Raw genomic sequence first — 26,053 nt, 5'->3', positions numbered from 1 at the left:
TCTGACGTTTCAATAGGCATTGAATGTTTCAAATTAAGAAGTTTTATATGAAGATTAATTTGCTCGCACAAAAGCTTTTCTTCTTCGAGTGACGAAAAATTGGTCTTGATGCAATTCGATAATTATTCCGGCCTCAAAAGTCTGGCCAATTAATAACCAAATTTCAACACTTAAAATAAATACGACACACGCCCTACATATATAACATTAAATTTAATGTAAAGTAGGTAATTTGTAATTATTCATTTTCCACGATCGGTATAATTAAAACTGCACGCCAAATTTTTCCTTCTAAACTGCTAGTTTCACTTCAGGAAATGATAGTTCGCGTGCCAACCTAATTCACTAAATATTTAGATTTACATAGCTAATGTTATGTATTTTTTTTGGGATAGTTAAGAAATTATCACTTTTTTTGGGTTCAAAAATAAAAAAGGACCATGTGCATTTACATAAATAGCTATATATGTATCGTTAAAAGGGTTAGGTGCTGTTTACAGTTATCTTAAACTAAAACAGCAATATTTTTAACAAGATATTGGAACACTATAAGAGGCAGAGCTTTGAATTTTGTCTTTACATCCACGCTGAATAACGAAACAGGATTTTCTTATGTATTCCTAGCAATTTAAATGTTAAATATGAAAATCCTGTAATATTTTTGTTGTTACTATATAGATAAACGTTAATTTCAAACGCTTCAGGAAATAATCGTAATTTCTACACATCTTTTCTTTTAAGGCTCCAACCCGTAATCTAATAATTTTATAAGCGTATACTTATTTCTGACTTGTTTTATGCAGTAATTGTTGGCTAATATGAGAATGTAATATAAAGCGCTTTTCTTATATATCATGGTGTATATAGTCCATGCTTTATAAACAGCTTTTTGGATTGTACCGTGTGTTCTATTTTGGTTGAGACTGCTGTGTATCTCAGCTGTTTTGAAAAGTATATAGAGACTTGTGGTTTTCGCTACCTTGTACCACTTTTTTTTGTGAGGCTTCTTAATAGCACAAACAGATTCAATCTAGCTACCTTTAATTGTTTCTGAGATACAGGACGAAAACGAAAAGTTTGACTTTTTGGGACGTTATTATATTTTTTTATGCAACACCCTGTATATCTTAATGTCAATTTTTTGCATTGCCTTTCCTGATTGAATTGATGTATCACAACATAGGTATATTTTATTAAAGTCAGTCATGAACCAAAAATTAAAAACTTATTTTTACGGTGTTTAAATAGTGGGCTATGGATTCATGGGATTTTGTTTTGTTTATTGTGTCCATGATAACTAAGATCAATCAATAAAATCGATGACACATAGGACACACAATATAGGTCAAATTATTTCCCCGTGTATTTGAGGCAAGCTGTTTTTCGATGTTTAATGGTGTCTTTTCGGCGATATTAAAATTACCTATGATTGAAGGATACTCGTAAGATTATTTACTTTTTCAATTTAACAGTGTAGACTTATTAATTTACTATAACAAATTATTAGCAAATCTCATTGGTATCTCCCATCTTTAAAAAGGAATAGAAACGCTATTAAAACGCATCTAAAACGATCCACCCTAAGCGTTTATAATGACAGAGGTATTTATTTTTTGCTTCATTAGGTTTGGATGAAACTGCATGCTGCACTACTTGGAACTATCATTGATTACTTAAATCCTTGCACACATATGTAATATGTCGCTCAGTGAAGGTTTTTTTTCCGGAATTGTTAAAGAACATGCTAATGTTTCCTATACATAAGATAGGGAATACTGAAGCGATAGTTAACTACAGAGGTTGTTTCTGTATCCTCCAAACTCTTTGAAAATGTCTATCACTAGACTTCTTAACTTTATAGATGCAAACGATAAATTCCACCGAAGCAGTTTGTTTTCACGACTGACATCATTTTAAGTGTGACATCTTACATATTAAAAAATGTTGACTCTAATGATTCTGTAGTTGCGATATTCTACCACCTTACCCGAGCCTTTGAACCTGTCAGTCACAATATACTCCTCGACAAGTTAGACCAGTAAGGTGTTTCAGCCAGTTGGTTGCGTTTTTTTTCTCAAGTGGCAAAAATGGTTATACCGGAAGAAACTGTGAAATCTAACAAAAGAAAAATGGTAATGGGGGTTCCGCAGGGTAGTACATTGGGTCCGCTTCTGTTAATCCTATTTGATATTTTAACAGGAAGAACACAAATTTTTAACACTATTTGCAGACGATGCTTCAACTGTTACCGGCAGAAATTAGAATGCATTAGCTACAAATGGCCTCAATAAACGCGTAACATAAATTAACAAGTACTGTTATGACAATGGTCTTATACTTTCAAAACTTAATGTCCTTTTCTAGGGGCAGTTTGAATTGTAGATTGTTTATTAGACTGGATGGCACATGAAGACTGTATTTATGAAAGGGTCAGTGATTTTCCTTTTACTGGGGTTGCATTCTCCCCCAAAACCGTCTGTCTGACCTTACTCATTCTAGTTTTCGGCAAGACGCCATGGAACGTAGCACACGAAGACTGTATTTATGAAAGGGTAATCGATTTTCCATTTACTGGGGGACATTCCATACCCCCTAACCCACCGGTGTTGCATTCTTCCCCAAAAACGTGTACCTAACCGCTCTCATTACAGTTTTCGGGAAGATGCTGTGGAACGTAGCATCGGGGGTGTGCAATTTGCACTAATTTAATCTAGTTTTCATATTAGAGTTTGTTTTTGAATATAAATAAAAATGTCACAACGTACCGTCGTAAATTCAATACAGTTCATTTAGTTTAACAAATTTGCATATTATTCTCCTTAATCGGAGTGGTCCTTCGACAATTATCAAGACACAACAACAATACATAATTTTGGTCAGGGGGGTCTGGAGGTATGGAATACCCCCCAGCACATAAAGACTGTATTTATGGAAAGGTAATTGAATTTTCCTTTTACTGGGGTTGCAGTCTGCCCCAAAACCGTCTGCCTGACTAGACTCATTCCATTTTTCGGTAAGACGCCATCGAACGTAGCACACGGAGACTGTATTTAGAAAATTGCCATTGATTTTCTTTATATTGGGGGATTATTCTATACCCCCCAGGCCCCCCGTTGTTGCATTCTCCCCCAAAAATGTCTGCCTGGCCACACTCACTCCAGTTTTCGGTAAAACGGCATCCGCATGTATTTATAAAATTGTCATTGATTTTTCTTTTACTGGGGGATATTCCTTACCCCTAGACCCCCTTTGTTGCATTCTCCCCCAACAAAATTTAAGTCTAAAAACTGGAGCATAAATTTGATAGTAAAAACATTAACAAATATGTTAGTTTTTCTAGTTTTTATATTTTAATCTTAAATAAGTTCTAACTTACATAATAACGAGGTGAGTATGAAAAAAATCGAAACTAATGTCACTGACTGGATGACGTTAGGAGTTAAATTAAATTTGCTTTGTAGTCAAATGTTTTTACTTATTCTTCAGTGTTTGGACATAAAATGAATTGTTTGAAAAATAAATTAATCCATATGATTTTCGTTTTGGACGAGATAGATAAAAACAGCATTTTTTTGCATGGCCACCACGTTATTATGTAAATTACATATAACTTATTTAAGATTAGAATACAAAAACCAGGAAAACCAAAATATTTCGAAAACTATCACAGTGTTTCTGGAGGAGCTAAAAGATGATAGAAAAATATACAGGGTGTTCTATTTAAAAAAAAAGTGAGATTTTTAATATGAAGTTTTGCAACTTTGGACCTACAAACAAACACCCTGTAAGCTATTTTTTTAATGTTTCATAGTAAATGTATTTATTTGACTTTTACTTTACCCAGGATAAAAGATATAGAACCTGGAATCAAAATTTAAGTAATAATTTTGACAATATACCGACGCTGGCCAATGCCCAATTTTTCTTACAAATCGAATTATCTTTAAAACTACTGGTTTTTCGGATATTAACCATACAATAAAAAAATAGTCGTACAATTACACGTCGAATTAAAAATTGCATTCAAATACAGGGGGTTCCATTAAAAAAATGTACCATTTTGGCGCCCTACTTTGTGAGCGCACCCTGTATAATTCCGTATATTTTTTAAATGTGGAGAATATTCACCCATATCATAATACAAAGGACTCTATCGAAAAATCTGATCTTACAAGGCATTAAGCAATCGTTGATTCACCCTGTACATGTGTTAATTCTAAGATTAATGTATAGTAATTAAAATTGTAAGAATTCAAACATAGGTAACTTTAAGAACTTTGCCGGACTTGGCCTCTTTCGCAATTAATTACCAGATAGTATAGCGAAAGGTACTTTCCTAAAGCCCTACAAATTTCAATTGGGGATGCTGTATTTAAGAGCGGTAATAATGAAGACGAGACGTCGTGTATAGCTAATGTGTTTGAAAAAATATAACTGTAATACTTTCTATAAAACAATTTGCTATTAGAGAACATTCAAGCACAACTGCTTATGCTCTAAAATTTATTAGAGTATTTATGGACGTGTCTCGAGCAATACTGGCGGTGTTTTTGATCTCTCCTACCCTTTGACTGTGTTTCTATCCCAATACTTTTAGATATGTACGGAGTGAGGGGAGTTAGCAGTAATGTAACCCGTTGCCTATTTAATGCGGTGTACCGCAAGGCTCCATTGTAGGACCTCTTCTATATAATCTATGTCAATGATCTCTTTAGAACTAAGGGATTCTAATTGCGTACATCGACGATACTGTCCTATATGTGAAAGGTAATAATTTTAATGACTTATTTCAAAAACTGCAGGCGCAAGTTTCATACTTTAAAACTGACTCGACAATAACTTGTGTTTTTCTATTCAAAATAACACAGATACTAACAAAGACATAAACACTCGTACAAATTCATAAATAACAATGCGGCTGGTGACCTGTATATTAATCAACCCCATTGAATTAAATACCTGCATGGAGTACATTTTGACAAGCATCTAAAATGGAATGTAACCAAAATTCTTCTACATATTTAACATCGCCAATCCATACTTAAATTTTAAATGATTAATTTTAATCATCAATGTAAATCGCATTATAACAGCACAGAAGCTAATAATAAAAAAAATGTTACATAGGCCAAGACGTTATGCTCCTAATCTTGGATCAAAACTACTGACCATTAAGCAACTTTATTTTATCTCGATCGTAATATATTGTTATGGGCATCATACCTATTTATCTTTAGAGTTCCCAGGGCACACTTACCGTGCAAAATTAAGAGCTTCTTTAAAATGTAACGGGAATTTCTTGAAAAGATAAAGAATCACTACTATAAGCATTTATTCGTCCTGTGTTCTTTGCTAATCTCAAAATCAAAAAGTGCTTTATTTCTACACGTTATTGGATTAGTTTCTATATCGAGCAAAAAATGTAGGTATTTGGATCAATTACAAAATATGTTTTAGTTTCTTCATTACCTTTGTGCTATTATATATCAATGAAAGTTCTATTTATCCTATATCCATTTATTTCAAATAATGTACAGGGTGTAAATCGAAAAGTGGAACATAGGCGTTTAACATAGGAAATTACTTTTTCTTTGCGCAAACGTTTCCTAATTATTTTACGCAAAAATTCTTCAAATAAAAGTTATAGAGATATAAATTCTGCATCTAAATCGTACGCGAAAAAATTAATTATAAAGATTCTGTTTTCACGAGTTTTTAGTCTAAGTGGACTACGTTTTTCTCGAGGTTTTTCTTTTATCATCCGATATTAGGAAGGCATTCCAAATCATAAATGTAAACGAAGAAGACAAGTCATTCCATAAGTGGAAGGATAGTAGCTGTCCAGCACAATCGAGTTGTCTTCGGTCTCAATTGGTGCTTGGTGCCACAATCAATTATCATTTAGATGTGACCGACTGAAGAGCTTATTATACAGGGTGAGGTTTTTTTTTCAATTTAAGGCATTGGGGTCTCGAAAACCAAAAGACATAGAGATTCGGTTAAATGAGGAAAGAGTTGTGGTTTTAAGAGCTTACTTAAGATATGCTTTTGTTTTTTGAAAAAAATCCACAGTTTACTAGATATGAGCGAAAAACAGATGTAGTGATTTTTCATTTAACTGTCGTACAAGGAACGTTATTATTAGAAATACAACAAAATGACACGAATAAAAGTTTTAGACATTTTAAGGCTTAACATGATGAACATACTAATTTCTTTCCATATTTTACAATTTTTGAGTTTGATGCAAACTTTAATTTTTTTTAATGGTAGTCATAGTTGGCTTGGATATTTTTAAGAAGGGCAAATTGTGTTCTTTATAACGGAATTTTCGTATTATTGAGGGGTAAATAAACAGAGTTTGCCATAGAAAACAATATAGTGAGACAAACTCTGTTTTTATTACTCTCAATAATCGAAAAAATGCACTTTTTAAAAATGCCACGGCCAACTATGGTTGCCATTTAAAAAATGTAAGTTTGCACTATAACTCGAAAATTATAAAGATAAGGCGGAAAAAAATATAATTTTTGTTCTTTGCATATTTCTGTATTTCTAATACCACATAATACTAACGATTCTACAACATTTAAAAGAAAAATCACTAAATTTGTTTTTCGCTCATATCTAGTAAACTGTACTGTGCTTAGTCAAATGGATTTTGGTATCTGGTACAATGGCTACAATGTGTCTTTTTGCTACAATTTCTATTCACTAGAATCATAAAGGTAAAGTTGCAGTTAAGAATTATATAACAAGCCATTTGTTTACTCTTAGCACCTACTGCTCAGCTTCAGTGCCGAAGGTGAATTTAAACGTGTAGGTGAAGCAAAATGAACTTGATGGAACAGTTTTGTAAGTTTTATGACGTTGTGGGCGACTCCTAATCCGGGCTAGTGTGGCACAAAAATAGTGCAATTGACAATTTCAACATTGCTTTGTCCTCATTTTTGATGTGGCAAATAAGGTCGAACGCCATTCAACAGGTGGCATCGTTAGCTTGTCTTTTTGTTAATTAACTTCTACTAATAGACAAGAAATAATCGTTTAAAAAGAAAATTATTATAATCTGTAAACTATAAATAACAGTCTATATAATTGCCAAACTACTTATGTAAATTTGTTTGGTAACAGCATAATTTTCGTAACACGTCCTCATACGATCAATATAAAGCAATCAACAGTAAATCTTTCTGTTTTTTTTTCACAACAATGGCACAGTTAAAAGTAGCAGTCAAGGTTGGCCATTTTCCTGGAGCAAGGAACTTGCTATTATACAAAAAGCAAATGCAGGTTTTTAGGTGTTGTTTCGAATTTACGTACAATCCTCTATCGGTTATTAAAACGAATGCGAAAAAAGTGGACACAGCCTTGAAAACTCTAAACATTTGCATTATGTATTAATGGAAATTAAATATAATTTATTATTTTATGGAGCGCCTCGAGTTTTTCTTTATCGTTAATTGGTTGCATGAATGCAAAGTTGCCGGTTGAACACTTTATTTACATACTCTTCATTCTACTAGTGCACCTTTACGGCGCTGGTCATCTTTATTCAATCTATTAATCTAAATGTTTAGTACATTTTTGTAACTTTGTCGGACTAATGACGGGGCGCCTTTAGCGTTTATGTTAATTCCGCGATAACCAAGTGCGGAGTAATGCATTAATCTCATTAATTTTAAATCCTTGATCTATCCCACAATTGCTATATAAATATAACGAAACAGACAAACAGTTCTATTTCTGGACTGGCCTTTCTTTGGGCTATCCCAAAACTGTTATTGTTGATTTTATCGCTTAATCAATTAAATGGAGGACAAAGATGCCCAGCTTTTCAGTCTCATCTTAATTCCTTTGTCACTCCTACGAGGAAAAAGGGAAAGTTCCGCTCCACTATAGGGGTGTCGGAAGTGGGATGCTCAGATTAGGCTTTCCAGAGCCCCTTTACTCAGGATAGGTAAAGTTAGGGATGGGAACGCAAGGAATGAAGTTAGCGAAAAATACACTCCGGAATTAGGAGGGCGAGTTGTTTTAAATCTTTTAATGAAGCAATTGATAAGGAAAAGACCCTCCGAATCAAGAAACAGGTTCGTCGGATGCAGTTTAGAGGGATACTGGAGCTCCAGATGGAAGAGGATATAACGGAACAGAATTCAAGCCGGTGCGAAATACTGATAACCAAAAATCTACCACTGACATCGTTTGAGATAAAGCTCCATGGAAGAACGTGCTGTTAACTGATCACAGGCTGACCAAGTCCGGACCAATTGGTGCACTTCTGGGGGCAGCTGAATACGCCAAGATCATACTACCTGGAGTCATGAAAGAAAACGAATTTTTCGGTCGACAAACCGAATTTGGTTGGGTGATATCCGGTCAAACAGAGCATGGTGCCAACTAATGCAGTCGAATATTTAGCATGGTGTCCACAATGGAAGAAGACCAACTCTACAAATACCGGGAAATGGAAGAAGACATCGTGGCTAATGGGTCCGATGCAGAAGACAAGATAAGGATGTCTATCATGGGGACCCACGCACAACGCTCTAATCGTGCCGGAATACCTACCTATCGGATAACTTTTCATTTTTGAGAAACTTGGTCCGATAGGTATTCCCGCACGATTAGTCGTTGTGCGCGGTGGCACCATCCTGTTGAAACCAACAGTATTTCCATCTTTTGTTTTTTTGTGGGTGGCGTTTATCGTTGGATTTCTCCGACACAAACGTTATATTGACAATCTCTCAACGGCGTTTCGTAGAGTTCAAAAAGTCGCAATGAGAAAGTGGTTTCTATTATCTGTTCTAGTATCTGTTCAAATATCTTCAGAAAAAAATAAAAACAAAATCGGCAAATTTCGGTTTTTCTGGCATATCTTCGAAAGTAATCGGAAAATTCTGGTTTTCTTTAAAGTATGATAATGACTGTTTAATTTCGCAAATTTTCGCTAATTCGACCATCGTCGTGTCTTCTATGTCTCCATGATCTCCGAAACCATAGAAGATCCATGATAAGACAGTTAGACACCCTCATCTTGGACAACACGTTTTCTAAGATTGATAATATACGCTCAACGTCCGGCGACGTTGCCACTTTAGATCGTGTAGTTTTCGTGGACGTTAAAGCGTGATGTTGCCGCGATATTTATTGTGTGGAATGTCACACGCAGTTCCTTTTCCAGTATACATACCCACTATAAAGTGACAGGAATCGTTTTTTATGCCACATTTCAGTAGCATTATTAAAGAACATAAAGTCGCTGTGATTGCGAGGGGTGTTGTGTTAAATTTGCACCCCCTTTATACATCTGGAATTACTCCAAAAGGGAAGGCGCACAAAACCTGAATATTCGCGCACAAATCTGAACAAAACCATGGTATTATTGTCGTGTGGATACGAGAAACATGGTGTTCTAGTATTATTGTTAGTATTATTATTATTAAGTTGGACTCCTAACGTAAAATTTTGGTTTTCCCCTAAACGAGGAGCGCTAAAAATTTGGGAATTGGCGCGCAAAATTTTGGCCTATTTTCAATCTTATTTCTACCACTTAGTACTAGACCCACAACGTGTACAATTTTAAATTTTATAATAGGGCAAGTAACACATCGTTGGAAAAGCCAATTCCTTCTTTGAAGTTGGGGTCGTAATTTTTTTTTTGCTGATACACTTGACGATTGTGATTTTTTTTATTATAGAGGGTAAAATCTATTGGAAAATGACGTTCTTTCTGATAGATTTTAGAGCCAAGACTATAACTACCTACTTTTTTAACCTCTAACTTATTTTGTAATGCTAAAGATCTTGAAGGTTGTAATTTTTTTGGGATTGTAAGCCAAAATCTATTACTTCCTACGATTCCCTTTAAAAATTTCAATGTATCATTACATATTGCTTAAACAAGATCCCATTACGCAATATTTATGAAAGTTAAAATGGTTTTGGGAATGTATTGCTGCTAAATTCTTAAATTAAATAAAATCTACCAATATTTATTTATACATGTTTTAGTATTTAATTTATTTTCAGATGGAGCATTCGGATGTCATCCTGTTCAGGTGGTAGCGAACATAGTTCTTTTACAAGTGATGCACGCAAGGGAGTAGTGGAAAATTTGGTGCTACTGGTTGATCGGTGGAAATTTCAAAATTATATATTTTCCCAATGGTGAGTTTGTGAATATATTTCTGTGGCTTTTTATATTATAGAAAAAGATTTATTTTAATAACAAGACTGTTGAAAACGGATTAAAAGCGGTACGGCGCATTGTGCATGCAGAACGCCGTCTCTGTATGAATTATTAAATTGCTCACACACATTATTAAGTAAATTATCATGGACGTATAAATAACCTATTTCTACGTAAAATAAAAGTGCATAAATAAGGAAAAGACAAAAACTTTACCATCTAAAGTTTCAAAAATCATGAAAGCATTTAATTAATTGCTATACATGAATATAAATATTTAGTTACGAATGCTTCTGATATAGTATATAAAAACAAACAAAAAATATCAGTATCTGACTTGTCCTTGAGGAGAAGTAAAAACCTTCCTTGTCGGGACTAATTATGAATAATTATTGTAATTAGGGAATGCAATACCGGGATTGCGGGATCCCGAAATACCGGGATCCCGCAGCATTTTTGGGAGATTAATCCCGCACATAAATCGAGGGATTTGCGGGACTGAGGAATTTGTCGACCAAGGGGACGACTCTGTTTACTATGTTAATGAAACTGATAACGACGAATTATTTTTTAAACAATTGTTAAACTTTTTTCATTAAAAATGTACTATGATTTTTGAGGCACTTTAGAAGACTTTTTGTGCTTTACAGGTAAGGTTTTTTTGAGTTCTAAGTTAGGCCGAAGGTACTTTTTTGTTAAATATTGTGATAATTAGCGATTTATTTTAATACAGAAGTTAACCGCACAGAATTGCTTATTTGCTAATTTATTTAAAGTTTTGCGAGATCCCGCAAATTCCGGGATCCCGCGGGATTAACATCTAACAATCCCGCAAATACCGGGATTGAGATTTTGCTGCGGGATTGCATTCCCTACTAGAAACCAATTTCGAAAGAAAATTCAAAGGGCTGTAACTTTTGAACTAGTAGCCCAATCTTGGAACTGTTTGAAATTATGGATTCTACAGGCCACATTCTATAAGAAAATTCTTTTTCCGGGTCGATCTGAGACAATTTTTTTTCGGTGCTCAAAAAAAGGCAGTGTTAAAACCTTCCTTTTTTACCAAAAATCGACTGCACCAAAATTTCTCGGGAAAACACTTTTTCTTATTAATTTGGGTGCGTAGAATCCAAATCAATTTGTACTTTTTCGATCAGACTTCTCAATCAAAAGTTATAGACTAGAAACCAATTTCGAAAAAAATTCAAAGGGCTGTAACTTTTGAACTAGTAGCCCAATCTTGGAACTGTTTGAAATTATGGATTCTACAGGCCACATTCTATAAGAAAATTTTTTTTCCGGGTCGATCTGAGACAATTTTTTTTCGGTGCTCAAAAAAAGGCAGTGTTAAAACCTTCCTTTTTTACCAAAAATCGACTGCACCAAAATTTCTCGGGAAAACACTTTTTCTTATTAATTTTGGTGCGTAGAATCCAAATCAATTCGTACTTTTTCGATCAGACTTCTCAATCAAAAGTTATAGACTAGAAACCAATTTCGAAAGAAAATTCAAAGGGCTGTAACTTTTGAACTAGTAGCCCAATCTTGGAACTGTTTGAAATTATGGATTCTACAGGCCACATTCTATAAGAAAATTTTTTTCCGGGTCGATCTGAGACAATTTTTTTTGCGGGCCTCAAAAAAAGGCAGTGTATAACCTTCCTTTTTTACCAAAATCGACTGCACCAAAATTTCTTGGGAAAACACTTTTTCTTATTAATTTTGGTGCGTAGAATCCAAAACAATTCGTACTTTTTCGATCAGACTTCTCAATCAAAGTTTATAGACTAGAAACCAATTTCGAAAGAAAATTCAAAGGGCTGTAACTTTTGAACTAGTAGCCCAATCTTGGAACTGTTTGAAATTATGGATTGTACAGGCCACATTTTTTCTTCGGTGCTCAAAAAAAGGCAGTGTTTTACCTTCCTTTTTTACCAAAAATCGACTGCACCAAAATTTCTCGGGAAAACACTTTTTCTTATTAATTTTTTTACCAAAAAATCGACTACTCCAAAATTTCTCGGGAAAACACTTTTTCTTATTAATTTTGGTGCGTAGAATCCAAAACAATTCGTACTTTTTCGATCATACTTCTCAATCAAAAGTTATAGACTAGAAACCAATTTCGAAAGAAAATTCAAAGGGCTGTAACTTTTGAACTAGTAGCGCAATCTTGGAACTGTTTGAAATTATGGATTCTACAGGCCACATTCTATAAGAAAATTTTTTTTCCGGGTCGATCTGAGACAATTTTTTTGAGAGCCTCAAAAAAAGGCAGTGTATTATAACCTTCCTTTTTTACCAAAAATCGACTGCACCAAAATTTCTCGGGAAAACACTTTTTCTTATTAATTTTGGTGCGTAGATCCAAAACAATTCGTACTTTTTCGATCAGACTTCTCAATCAAAAGTTATAGACTAGAAAAAAATTCAAAGGGCTGTAACATTTGAACTAGTAGCCCAATCTTGGAACTGTTTGAAATTATGGATTCTACAGGCCACATTCTATAAGAAAAATTGTTTTCCGGGTCGATCTGAGACAATTTTTTTTCGGGGCTCAAATTGTAATTTTTTGAGTAATGACTGAATAAAGTTTCTTATACCATACAAGTTTATTACAGCATAGTGTGGTGCGAAAGAAAAGGGATGTTTAACAAAACTTTCCCCAAATTAAGAACGGAAGCTATTGGGAAATCTATCAAAACCGAAAACATACCAACCCTAAATAACCGTTATGCATATTGTACCTATACCTATGTACCTTTCGTCATTAATCAACGTACGACTTCAATTAATTATAAAACATATGCTGCAATTACGTATTAGGAAACTGTACAAAGTGTTTGAATATATTGATTATATTGTGTATAATCAATGCTAAAAGTATTATCCGACATTCAAAAGTGCATTTCTTGTAGGAATCACCCTAAAATTTTCTCTCTTATATCTTTTATAGAGTCGTGCTTATTTGCGTTAAACTTTGCCATCCTTGGAATTTCATTGCATTTGTAAATAACTATTCTCGCGACCTGAGAATCTCATTCTATGGCAGTCGATCGATTAAGAAAAACATTGGATACTAAAAAAATCTAAGGATGCTTTCATTTCGTATATACCATCAGAATGTTTATAACACCCTAGAAGCTACGGGCTACTACTTTCTTATTTCTTATGCACGCCATATTGGATTTTTACGGAATGAGATAGAGAACAAAGAAAATAAAAATAATTAAGGGTGTGTCATATTCTCAACTTTTACAACAATTTAGAAGAAATATTTCAAAATTATGTGTTTTACATTCATTTGTCAACAAAATATCCACGGGTAACTAGATCTTGCTGAACTGAGATTATTTTTCTTTTTCTTTTTCTTTCTTTGTCCATCTCATTCCGTAAAAAGTCCAAAATGGCCTCAATACTCAATATTGCTGTTTATTGGTGTCGTAACGAAACACATATTAGCAGAAGTCAAAATAATTATTAATTGCTACATATTCTTAAAATTATCAATTAAACTTTAAAATGCCCGGTCCGATAAAAAAGTTTCATTTTAGTTATTTGGCGGGAGAGTTTTTATCTTTGATAACAGTTAATTTCGGCTCCATTCTAACACTTCCACATCTAGTGTGATATGGAAATTCTGATAACAGTTTCGGATTTTCTAAAAAAAAGATGCCCGTAGGAAACCGTCCATTTTCCACGAAATTTGATATTTGACCTCCTGTACAGTGGAGCAAAAGAAACAATATTGGCAACCTCAATCTCAGTTGGCTTGTTACATACATTACTATGGTGCCCCTTTTTGGACTATAACTTGGAAACAACGTGCAGAAACAAATTAAAACTCCAGTTGCAGCCCCTACTGTACTGAAATGACTATTGGTGTAAGCAAACGGTGTATGATAGGAACCTAAAAAAGTAAAAATGGTACTTAAATTGATAAAAGAAGAATTGTCCATTCTTTATAGGAATTGTATCATCGTTATTAGTTTATAATGGTGCAACAATAGTTACTATAGTCGAGAACAAGATGCGAAAGCAACTTTGCATCGGTTCCATAAGATTTTGTGTAACCAATTTTTAAGCTCAATTTCCAGACAATAGTTTTTCGCACTGTGCGTGAAAGGTTTTTTGTAGATTCAAGATTAAAAGTAACTCTTTGTGTTTTGGCCGACCGACCGAATAATTGCAAACATATAGCAAAATGGACTTGGTTGCAGATCGAGCTTAGAAATTCTTATGTAACTCTCTCCTGTTGCAATAAGATCGGAAGATAAAAGTTCTTGTCCCAACATGCTAAGTAACTTAAATGGAAGCATTTTACACAGCAGGAGATTGAACTCGTGGAATTCGTTTAAGAGAAATCGTGGCTTATTTTGTCATTTGCTAACGAGAAATATTTCAAATATTGTCAGTTTTGCCTGTACAAGGATGTGCGCGACGATTTATCGACAATTAAACAATACCGATATTCGTGCGAATAATTCAATTATTTTATACATAGAATATAATGTGGCGTATATCTCGGTAGCAAATTCGTGTAATAATATCGTATTATAAAATGGATGAATAGATTTGAATTTTCAATTGATTCTGTTACGTGCTCAACGTTCATAAAGGATTACAGCAAGCAGGTCGTCCCTGAAGAACCCATACAAGAGCCGCTCACATTTTTTAAGTGAATCGTTAGGAAATGACGTTTCACTTATAAAGGCGTTTCTTTATTAGATTCGATTGCAACTAAATTTGATGATTTTCGAGGTTAATTTCGAATATAAAAAGATTATACACGGTAATTGAAATGGATAATTCATGAAATTTGAAAGGCTTTATTGACTAACGCTTGCATCACCACGGCAAGTACTGTTAATTTGTAATTTCTATGCCGAGCTTATTATTGCCGAAAAATGGTTTTGTTCCCGCCGCTGAAATAGATCACACCCCACGTCGAAACACCCATAATTGTTCTTATTACCCACCCGCGGAAAATAATAATAAATTACGTCCTGTCGTAATATTTAAACTACAAATCTTTTTCAAAGGCAATTAATTACCGTTTTGCTACATTCGATTAAATTGCCGCTCTAGGTAATTATAATATTTAACTTGTACTGATTTGTGTAATCGTAAAAAAGTGATTTGTTTATGGAGTATTATATTATGGTATAGTTTATTAAGGTTAATATTAGAAGGTGGTCAGTTTCGGACAAAAAAATCCTGTCCGAAAATATAATACACCGCGGGAGATTTTATATGACTTTATGCAAAGCTTAGAAAATTTACGACGCGTCAAGCACGTCTATTCGAATTTCGGCAGTGAATCAATTTTTTTACATCTGACATTTTTACTCTACTCAATTATCGTTTCGTGATTGAGGTGCTGAACTGTAGGCGCCCTTCAAAGAATATAGTAGAAAGACTTATTAATCCATTCAAATATTGTGTCCGGTTCCAACAATTGAAAAGAAACCCACATTATAATAGCGCTCATAAACTTTACCTAGTCAAGGATTGACCTAAACAATTATAGCCTTCCCCCTGTAATGTTACCCTGGGTATGAAAAAGGATGGATTTATGTACTTTCAAACCCGTGTATGAAGATTCATTTTGCAAAATTTCAAGGAAGCGTTAATTGAAACCAGATTGGCGACAAAGTGCGAGCTAACTGTACGCTAATTTTGTGTTGGGACGGTAATTTTAGCCTAATTTGTAACAAGGAAGTTCACTTACGTTACGAGTAATACAATTCGCGCGAAGGAACACTTTCGAGTAGGGTCGCTTTTAAAATCAAACCGCGACTACATAAGCTCATATTAAAACTCTTGTGATAAACAGAGAAGTGCGAAGATTGCAAGAGAGGGTTGCTTCACGATTTTTTAACTGTAGAAATTGAACAGTTCTGGAAAGAGTTGAGCTAGTCGGTGGCAAAGAATAATTCAATTTACTTTACGTAATCTGAGTTAAAAATCAAAAAAGTTTTAAGGAAATAAAATAGAAATTTTAAACTCCTGTATGAAATAGAAAAGCCCTCTAGAAAGCCCTATTTTACCGTTTATGCTAGGGAAAATGAAAACAAAATTTGATGTCTTAAGTTTTTAGGTGGTATATCAGTTATTTTCAAAGATTTTTCAAAAATTTCAAATGCGTTTATTTAGTCACAAAAAGGAGTAACCCTTTGTTCCCATTTAACCAGGGTTTCTAATCTATAACTTTTTATTGAGAAGTCTGATCGCAAAAGTACGAATTGTTTTGGATTCTACGCACCAAAATTAATAAGACAAAGTGTTTTCCCGAGAAATTTTGATGCAGTCGATTTTTGGAAAAAAAGGAAGGTTGTACACTGCCTTTTTTTGAGGCCCTCCAAAAAAATTGTCTCAGATCGATCCGGAAAAAAATGTTCTTATAGAATGTGGCCTGTAAAATCCATAATTTCAAACAGTTCCAAGATTGGGCTACTAGTTTAAAAGTTACAGCCCTTTGAATTTTCTTTCGAAATTTGTTTCTAGTCCATAACTTTTGATTGAGAAGTCTAATCGAAAAAGTACGAACTGTTTTGGATTCTACGCACCAAAATTAATAAAAAAAGTGTCTTCCCGAGAAATTTTGGTGCAGGCGATTTTTGGTAAAAAAGGAAGGTTTATACACTGCCTTTTTTTGAGGCCCTCCAAAAAAATTGTCTCAGATCGACGCGGAAAAAAATTTTCTTATAGAATGTGGCCTGTAGAATCCATAATTTCAAACAGTTCCAAGATTGGGCTACTAGTTCTAAAGTTACAGCCCTTTAAATTGGTTTCTAGTCCATAACTTTTGATTGAGAAGTCTAATCGAAAAAGTACGAATTGTTTTGGATTCTACGCACCAAAATTAATAAAAAAAGTGTCTTCCCGAGAAATTTTGGTGCAGTCGATTTTTGGTAAAAAAGGAAGGTTTATACACTGCCTTTTTTTGAGGCCCTCCAAAAAAATTGTCTCAGATCGACCCGGAAAAAAAATTTTCTTATAGAATGTGGCCTATAGAATCCATATTTTCAAACACTTCCAAGATTGGGCTACTAGTTCAAAAGTTACAGCCCTTTGAATTTTCTTCCAATGGTGAGTCACGAATTTGAGCCACTCTGTACATGATTACTAGTGGTACAGCTTTTGCTATAAAAATAGATTCTATTTTAAACTTTTACACACTGTAAGAACACTATTCGGGCAGTCCAGTATAAATGCAGATCGATACAAATTTTCTTTGGTCGAAGGTACCTAACTATTATACTGTTTTGGGCAAAAAGTCAATTTTTTGCAAAAAAAGAAAATTGCTTTAAAAGCTGGTGTTTTTATTGCTTTTATTAAACCCTATTTCATACAATAGAGAACGTGTGCGCTACTTTTTGGGGAGTTTAGACATTTATGACGCTGGTCAAATTGAGATTAAAATAGCAGATTGTTTTTGAAGACCGAAACAAATCATTTGACCTCCTTGAACCGAAGTAAATACCGGTTCGGTTTATGGTACCGAACACAAACGTTTTCTTACTCGCATTCCCTTACATTGACATTTCGTATAGAGAGTTTAGTTCTTTAATTTAAAGTAGCACCGTCAAGACATATGAGAAGCTTCCCTGACAACGATATCTAATTTCGTTTAGGTATTCATCAATCATTAGTCCTTACATCAGTTGCCAAAATTACTTTTTAAAAGCTTTTGTTTACATTACAAACGAATCCTTTAACAGAAAAAGGTCCCCAGAGAGAGCTTTTGGTAGTTTAAACAATCATATGACATTATGTGTCGGAAAAAATTAACTTTTGTAGTATTCGAACGAAAATTTTTACAGTGAATGAATTTTTGTGCCATATGCACCATGGGGAAAATTCATTTAACTTGACCGTTAATGAGCATTAGCATGGTTACAAAAATTCCAAAGTGCATACTACGTTGACGGACTATAAGTTGAATAAATTTACCATCAAACTTTAGGCTTTAATCAAATAAAAAATATGACATTAATTAATCAAAGCTGTCTATACAATATAAAGTGAACCATTTAATATTACCACAATATGCATAAGCTAATGGAATTTTTGCGTTAGTTTGGCGTAAGGACTTTGTAAATGTTTCGCATAAAGTCGCAAAGAGCATATACCCAAAAAAGTAAAACCCTTTGTTCTATCCGGATATATTTTATAGTTGCAGTTGAAAAAAGCCCAAATTTTGAGACAATGGGAATATGCCAGTTCTCAAGCGAAATATTTTAGATCATTTGATGGATACGATTTTTGCTTTATTTTCTTTCTCCAGCACCCAACTATTTTACTATGGGTAAAAAAATCCCTAGAGGAATAACCCATTAATTCATTACACACTTAACTGATCTCATGTAGGGTCTAGAAATCAGAACTGCGAGTAACAACATTAACAAAATACATTTATAGAATATACATACTCTCGTGCTACACCATAAGGATATACTGAATGCCCTACCTCCAGTAGGATATATTCAACTTAAAAATATTAATTTATTGCAATAAAAATAGTGTAATTGAATGCATTATCGCACTGCATTGGTGCATTCCCTCTCTCGTGCTTGATTATAGGTGTTGAATTTGGGTCAAGACTTAAGGTTTGGTATGTTATTAGTAAACACAGTTTCTCAAAATAAAAACTTAGTCTTATCTTGATCAATTTTGAATCTTTAAAGATTCTGATGCCTACATCCAAATGGAAATTGAAGATCATGACACCCAGGACGACTTTTTTTTATTATCTTGGGATATTATTTGCACATTTGATTTAAGAATAAATTATCATTTCAAATTTCGTCCCATATAATATGTATAATAACGTGCTTGGAATCCATCAGTTTCGAATTTATATACGCGAACGCACGTAAAATTAAGTCGCTATGCCGAAATCATATTTTTTGCGAATTCGATTACAATTTATTTTATGGACCCAACTTACTACTTTCGGATAGATAAATTAAACAATTTTTGTCGCATTTCCAAAGTGGGCAGGTACTTAATAAAAATTTCACCGATTACGTAAATGCAAAAACGTGGCAGCATTATGTCGAAATGGGGCCCAAATTCAAAGAAGATTGTGTGGCAAACTCCTTACATTGTTACTGTTGCCTAACATCTTTGGCGATCGGCCGAGATAACGGAAAGGTGTTGATAATTACCAATTAGCTGTCATTTTTTTGTACGACCGCAAAATTAATGGACCGTATTTCATAAGGCAATTAATCAATTATTTAACGAGCGATGTGAGATGTAAAATTGATTTTGCATACAATTAAATAATTCTTGGTTGTCAGCTCGTGTACTATTACCATTTCGGTTTTCGGGAATGTGTAAAATAAACGAGTGAAAAAAAACTCGACATAAATAGCAGGCAATCAAAGCTTGTTGTTATAAGACACGAATGTACACTGTTAATAAAAACGCGTTTGCATGTTGGTCATGGTCCACTGAATTATATACCTTTTATAGGGGCATTTAATTCGATTTCCATTTGCCTTCCATCTTTTTCTCAAACACGCTATTAAAGAGGGTACGATTTATAACGTTGATCGTGATATACGGGGACCTCGCTTGTCCTGTCAGTTTGTTTTTAAGGCCCTTGCATAATTGCCCCCGAGTCAGGTCGGTTTATAAATTTTATGTTTGCTAATTATAAACGCTTACGATGCAATTTTAATAAGAAACAACTGTAAATTGCATTATACGGATGAATTACTCTCATCTCGTTTGGATATTATTGCACATTTTTCTTGCAATCTGTATGGCCTCTCCGTTTTTCCGCTTTAATCAGGTTGAGAACGTGATGTAATTATTGATTGATGATAAGTATTTGGTACGCTACCTAATTATAATCTTTACCAAAATTTATACGCATGATGGAGTCGGATGCACGGTTCCTTCATGCTTTCTTTACCATTCTGCAGATACTTACCTTACCTTTCCACCAATTTTTAAATGCACTTGTGCTCCTAGCAAGACTTTTTTTAGGAAATAAACAATCTTTTGAGAACATTATTTGCAATTCATGGTACACTTGATTGCCAAAATTTGAAACGCTGCATTATACCTATAAATAGGCCTATAAACAATATTGTCTTCTTCGTTGTTATGGGCGAATCATAAGAACAAGTAAAGTGCGAGTGTTTTTGTTGAGTAAAGGGCGCGTGATTATCGCTAATCTTGTACGACCAGATTATTTGGATTATCGAGAAAAGAGTAGGTAATTTAAAGATTTTCTTATTGTCTTTGTCGATCGCTTGCGTGCGGGGTAATATGTCCAAAAAGGTATACTGGGTATGTCTTCATGTTGGAAGGAGACCCAATATCTTGGGGCTCGAAAAAAAAGACCATGGATTTCGTCTACAGAAGCAGAGTATACGGCTTTGGAGGAAGGTTTAGCGCCATCTATTTAAAATCGTTTCTTAGGGAATTAGGAATACTTTGTTCCAATAAAATAGTTACCTATAAAAATAACATGGGACCCATGAAACTTACTGAAGATCAGACTTTTCATGCACGGCGTAAGCATATCGACATAAGATCCCATTTTATTCGAGATGCTTTGAAAAACCAAAAACGGTACCGGAGCCGTTTGTTTTTTTTCAGAACCGAAACCACAACCGAAACCGTAATTCCTTCCCTGAAAAACATTACTAAGAACCGGAACCCACAGGTTTTTTTACGATTGTTCACTGTTTTTTTAACTGTTCTAGTTACACTGATAGAAAATAAACTCAACTTTCTGGTTATGACTGCTCGGAAAACGGTAGGCCATAATTTAGCCACTTCTTAAAATAGATTTGTTGAATATTTGGTTTTGTTACAACCCTTTTTTTGGGTGAATGCGATTTGCGGAATAAGAAGAATAGGACGAACATCATCCAGCAATGAACATTTGGCACAAAATGAAAGGAAAGGAGATCAGGCAGCAATGTTCTGCTGATAATTATTTTCATTAATAAATTATAGGTACCGCAATTATTTTTAGAACCGAAACCCGTACCGGAGCCATTATAATATTTATGCCACACAGTTACAACCCCCTATTTTTTAAGGGGGAAATATGGGCTTGTGATTGTGTTTCTTTATTCTTTATTCAAAAATGTCATTGTTTTTAAATGTATTACGAAAATTCACAAAAAAAATAAAAACATCTGATCACCGAAATTCGCTACATTATACATTGTAAGAATTAAGAAGACCTTTCAAACGATATACAGGGTGAGTTTTTTTTTTCATTGAGCATTTAAGCTTTAAGCATGAGGAAAGAGTTGTCGTCTTGTCTTGTCGTCTTATTCAAGATATGCTTTTGTTTTTCGAAAAAAATCCACAGTTTACTAGATATGAGCGAAAAACAGATTAAGTGATTTTCCTTTTAAATGTTGTAGAATCGTTAGTATTAGAAATACAGAAATAGGCAAAGAACAAAAATGGTAGATTTTGTTCCGTTTAATAAGGTACATTTATTAATTTTCATTCTTTTTTTATAATTTTCGAGTTATGACTCAAACTTACATTTTTTTAAATGGCAACCATAGCTGGCTGTGACATTTTTAAAACGTGCATTTTTTTCTTTTTACGATGATATAAGGTTCATTGTACTTACTTTGACAAATACATGATACAGAACTATTTTTATTATTAAGAGTAGTAAAAACTCCGTCAATTATAATATTTAACGTAAAACTTTAGGGCCACAAATCGAACGACAACGAAAAGAAATTGCGAATACGAAATATTACATTTAAATTTCTACTTTGAAGTAATTACCTACATGTAAAAAATGTTCAAAGTGCCCATCATTAATCTTTACACACAAGCGATATAATTATCGCATAAGTTCGCTAATAAATTAAACTCTTTTAGAACACCGAAAAGGAAAAATGTAAAATGTAAGATCTGGCGATCTTGGTGGACAAAGGGCCGACCCGTTCCTACCTATCCATGACTTTGGAAATAGTTGGTTTAAGTGCTCTCGTACTTGCAGTTGGTTGTGCGGCGGGGCGAACCAAAATTTAAATCCAAGTTTTCTTTGAAGTCTTCAACAATAAACAGCAGTATTTTGTTTATTTATTGTTTTCCATGGCATGATACGATCTACTTTTAATAGTGTATTGAATATAATTGTTAATTTAACTTTCATAGTGAATTTTCGAAATGGCCTTTAAATATGTTAAATGTGCCACAGTTACACTATTACCTATCTCACTAGATGTTGTTTTCCATGGCAAACTCTGATGTTTTTTTACTTCTCAATAATACGAAAATTCCTGTAGCGCGTTTATTTATTATAATACATTTAGTAAGCCTTATATCATTATAAAGAGAAAAATTTGTCCTTTTTAAAAATGTCAAAGCCACCTATGACTATATCATTTAAAAAAAATTAAAGTTTGTATTATAACTCAAAAATTGTAAAATATAGAAAGAAATTAGTATGTTCATATAATGTGAAGCATTAAAATGTCTAAAACCTTTATTCGTGTCATTTTGCTGTATTTCTAATAATAACGATTCTACAACAGTTAGGTAAATAAAAAATCACTAAATCTGTTTTTCGCTCATACCTATCTAGTAAACCAAACAATAAGCGACAACTCTTTTCTCATTTAACCGAATCTGTATGTCTTATGGTTTCCGAGATCCCAATGCTTAAAATGAAAAAAAACTCACCCTGTATATATATACGCCCATACTTCCCATTTAAAACAATTGGGGGTTGTAACTGTCATTCGAAGAGGTAGGGGTAGAGATCACATTTTCACGTTGAAAAATGTCAATGTACAATTTAATATGTTTATAGGTAGGTACCATTTGGCTTTTCTATACACTGTGTATTAAAATGTAAACTAAAATATATCGTAGATAAATCCTAATATTTAAAAACAGTTTTTCTCCACAGGAAATTAATATAGGTAGTCATTTGATTTTATGCCTAAATAAATTATGACCTAATCCCATTTTATTTTCGAAATCTAATAGAATTAAATACACCAACATAACAGAATAGCTAATCATCATACTTTAAAAAATAAAATAAAGTCGATTTTATGTGTATTTTAGTGAAACATTTGGAAATTGAAATGAAATAATTAAGTACCTAATAAATTGTTTATTTACAAAAATTAGTGCATCGTTAATATTGCAAAAACTTAAGAATTTTTGCAAGATATTTACTTATGGCACTCCACTCTTTTTCACAAGACACAGTAAATTAAGCTCGTAGAGATATTCCTGCCTTATTTGTTTCTAGGATCATGAGTAGGTATCTCCGCTAATTTCCGAGATCCTCCTAAATTTTGAATTTGGCTTATTGAATTATCCTCTTTAATCTGTCATGCTAACTGAGTATTTTTCTAGAATAAATTCATTCGAAATTGAACGTTTACTTTTTTGAATGGTAGCTGGTAGTCTTACTTCAAACTGTTGCATTCAAACCGATGTAGCACAATACTTGCAGAAAATGCATTGGCCAATATTTTAAATGATCGCAAAACCGGTGGCCATCGACTAATTTATTCAAATATCCTTAAGTTTTTAATAAAAGTTAAAATGGTGGATGGGCGGAGTTATCCGTGATCATCGTAATTAATAGTAATCGACAGTGATTAGACGGATTAGTGATGAAGTCACAATTATTGTAATTAGCTTCATTACGCATTCTTATTGGCTACACCTTATTTGCATATAGAAGTTATTTCAGTTGATGCATTCATTTTTCACGCCGTAAAACGAAGTATAAGAGGTGTCATATAACTCTAAATTTATTAATTATTAATGAATATTTAAAGAAATATTCATTTACTCCTGCTATTTTTATTCAATTTTAAAGAGTTCCGTGTTCCCCACACGTTTATCATGTACCTATTTATACTACTATATAGTTGTAATTTGTAACTGATACGGGTAGAATACAATGTTTTTACATATATGCCCGTTCATTTTTTTTAAACATTTGAATTTATAACAAGTTTTTGTATTAAGTGTCGATCGTTAGCTGTTGCTTATTATCATATTGATGTAACTTTGCTTCGACTCATTTACATAGTGCTAAAATTCGATCGGCGATTCCATTCCACTTTTGTCAAAAAATTTAATCATTTACAAATTTAACTAATTTTACCATAAATTTGTAGAGACTGAAAAAGTTATTAGAATATAATTTAGATAAATATAAATTGCAAACTGTCAGTTCGATACTTATGTCGAGAGAGCACCTTTACTTTATTAAGCTATTACCGATATGGTAAAGGCTGGTTCTTATACGAATGTGCGGTGAAACAGCGAATCATAACCTAAGAGAGGTCCAAAATCGCCTTTTTAAATCATTTTAGGCGACACCGTGTCCAACACGGAAAAGGTAGTAAACTTTAACTGTGCTCATATGTAAGAAACCATAAATTTGACGTTTTTCCTAAAGAAACTGACAAAATTGACAACCAAATGCAAGTAGGTAGCCCACAGTTAGTATCATGTAAACGTCATTAATGCTTTACTTGTCAACTCAAAAACACCTACCATTGAGAAATTCGCTCTGAGAAAGGCGGAGGGAGGTTCTCCCCACAAATATAGCAATTAATGCTTCCTTTTTAGATCATTACAAATACCTATGTAAACTGTTATTAATTCGAAACACCATTGGCCCTCCTAAAAACCTTGCATGTTGGTGAAAAGTATTGGAGCTACATATAGGAGCTTCTAGGGGCCGTTAGACGTCCTAAAATTCAGGACACGTTATAGGATTATTACTAGGCCGGAGACAAATTTTTTTGGTAGATTATCAATCGAATTTATTTAAAAAACAAAAGATAAACATTAATTAAATGTTTAATGTTAAAATTTAGTAGGTATATAAAGCTACTCACGCAATTTAATAACCAGCCTTGGACCCAGATGGCTTATGCGCTTTTGTCCAGCAATCGTTAAGGTCCGTTCACTATAGGTGTGCTGCATGTCGGAATAAATAAGATATCTATAGACATTTCGAATGCTCCTGTTTACGGATTTTGTTTACTGGGTTCTAAAATATTCACATTTTTGTGAAAGTCAGAAAAAGTAAATTTTTTCAACGTTTTTAGTTTAATGCTGTATTTGATTCATCAGCCATATACGAGCCCATCAGATACATGCCATATGCATTGGACCAAAACAAATATATGTAACACAATTCTCTGAATTAGAATTTATTATAATATTATAAATTTAACGAATAACGATTTGTTTATAAATAAATCTGTAAATATTGACATAAATCACTATTGACCTACTAGCCCACCATGCAGATCTTGCGAATCGGCAGTGGTGCCACACGAATTCCCCACGGAATCGTACACAAACAAAAGCTTACAATCCTTGATTCAAAAAGCAACCAAGCGGATTTACCCGCCTAATATGCTAGTCACTTACAAAACCTATATTACCAGGATTCGAACTGGGGATCCCTTTGTTTATAGTCAAGTATTACTACACCTGATCGAGTACCATTAATTAGGTTGCAGAACAACCAAGAATGTTTACGTTATAGCTCAATCCGTGGATGTTTTACAAGTTACCCCAAAATTTTTATAGTTAAAACGGTGCTTTCTGTTATATTATTCAAATTAAACCAAACGAAGACAATCCGGATCCAACGGAACGTTAGAAAATGACTATGCGGGTAGTGGAACTGCGCTTCATTACAATACAAAACAGGTGGATACATATCTATCTTCATTTCAAAAACCTAAAACGCTAGAAAATCACGTTGAATCCTTTATTATCCAAAGTAATGGTGGCGATAGTAGCGATGAAGTGAACGTGCCTGTCAAGTACTTACATGATGACTAAACTTGTCTTTCCTTATACGTA

Source organism: Photinus pyralis, unplaced genomic scaffold (genome assembly GCF_008802855.1).
Source record: "Photinus pyralis isolate 1611_PpyrPB1 unplaced genomic scaffold, Ppyr1.3 Ppyr1.4_LG5, whole genome shotgun sequence".
In the NCBI taxonomy this organism is placed as follows: domain Eukaryota; kingdom Metazoa; phylum Arthropoda; class Insecta; order Coleoptera; family Lampyridae; genus Photinus; species Photinus pyralis.
The sequence above is the reverse complement of the archived record's forward strand: the minus strand, read 5'-3'. Positions refer to the sequence as shown.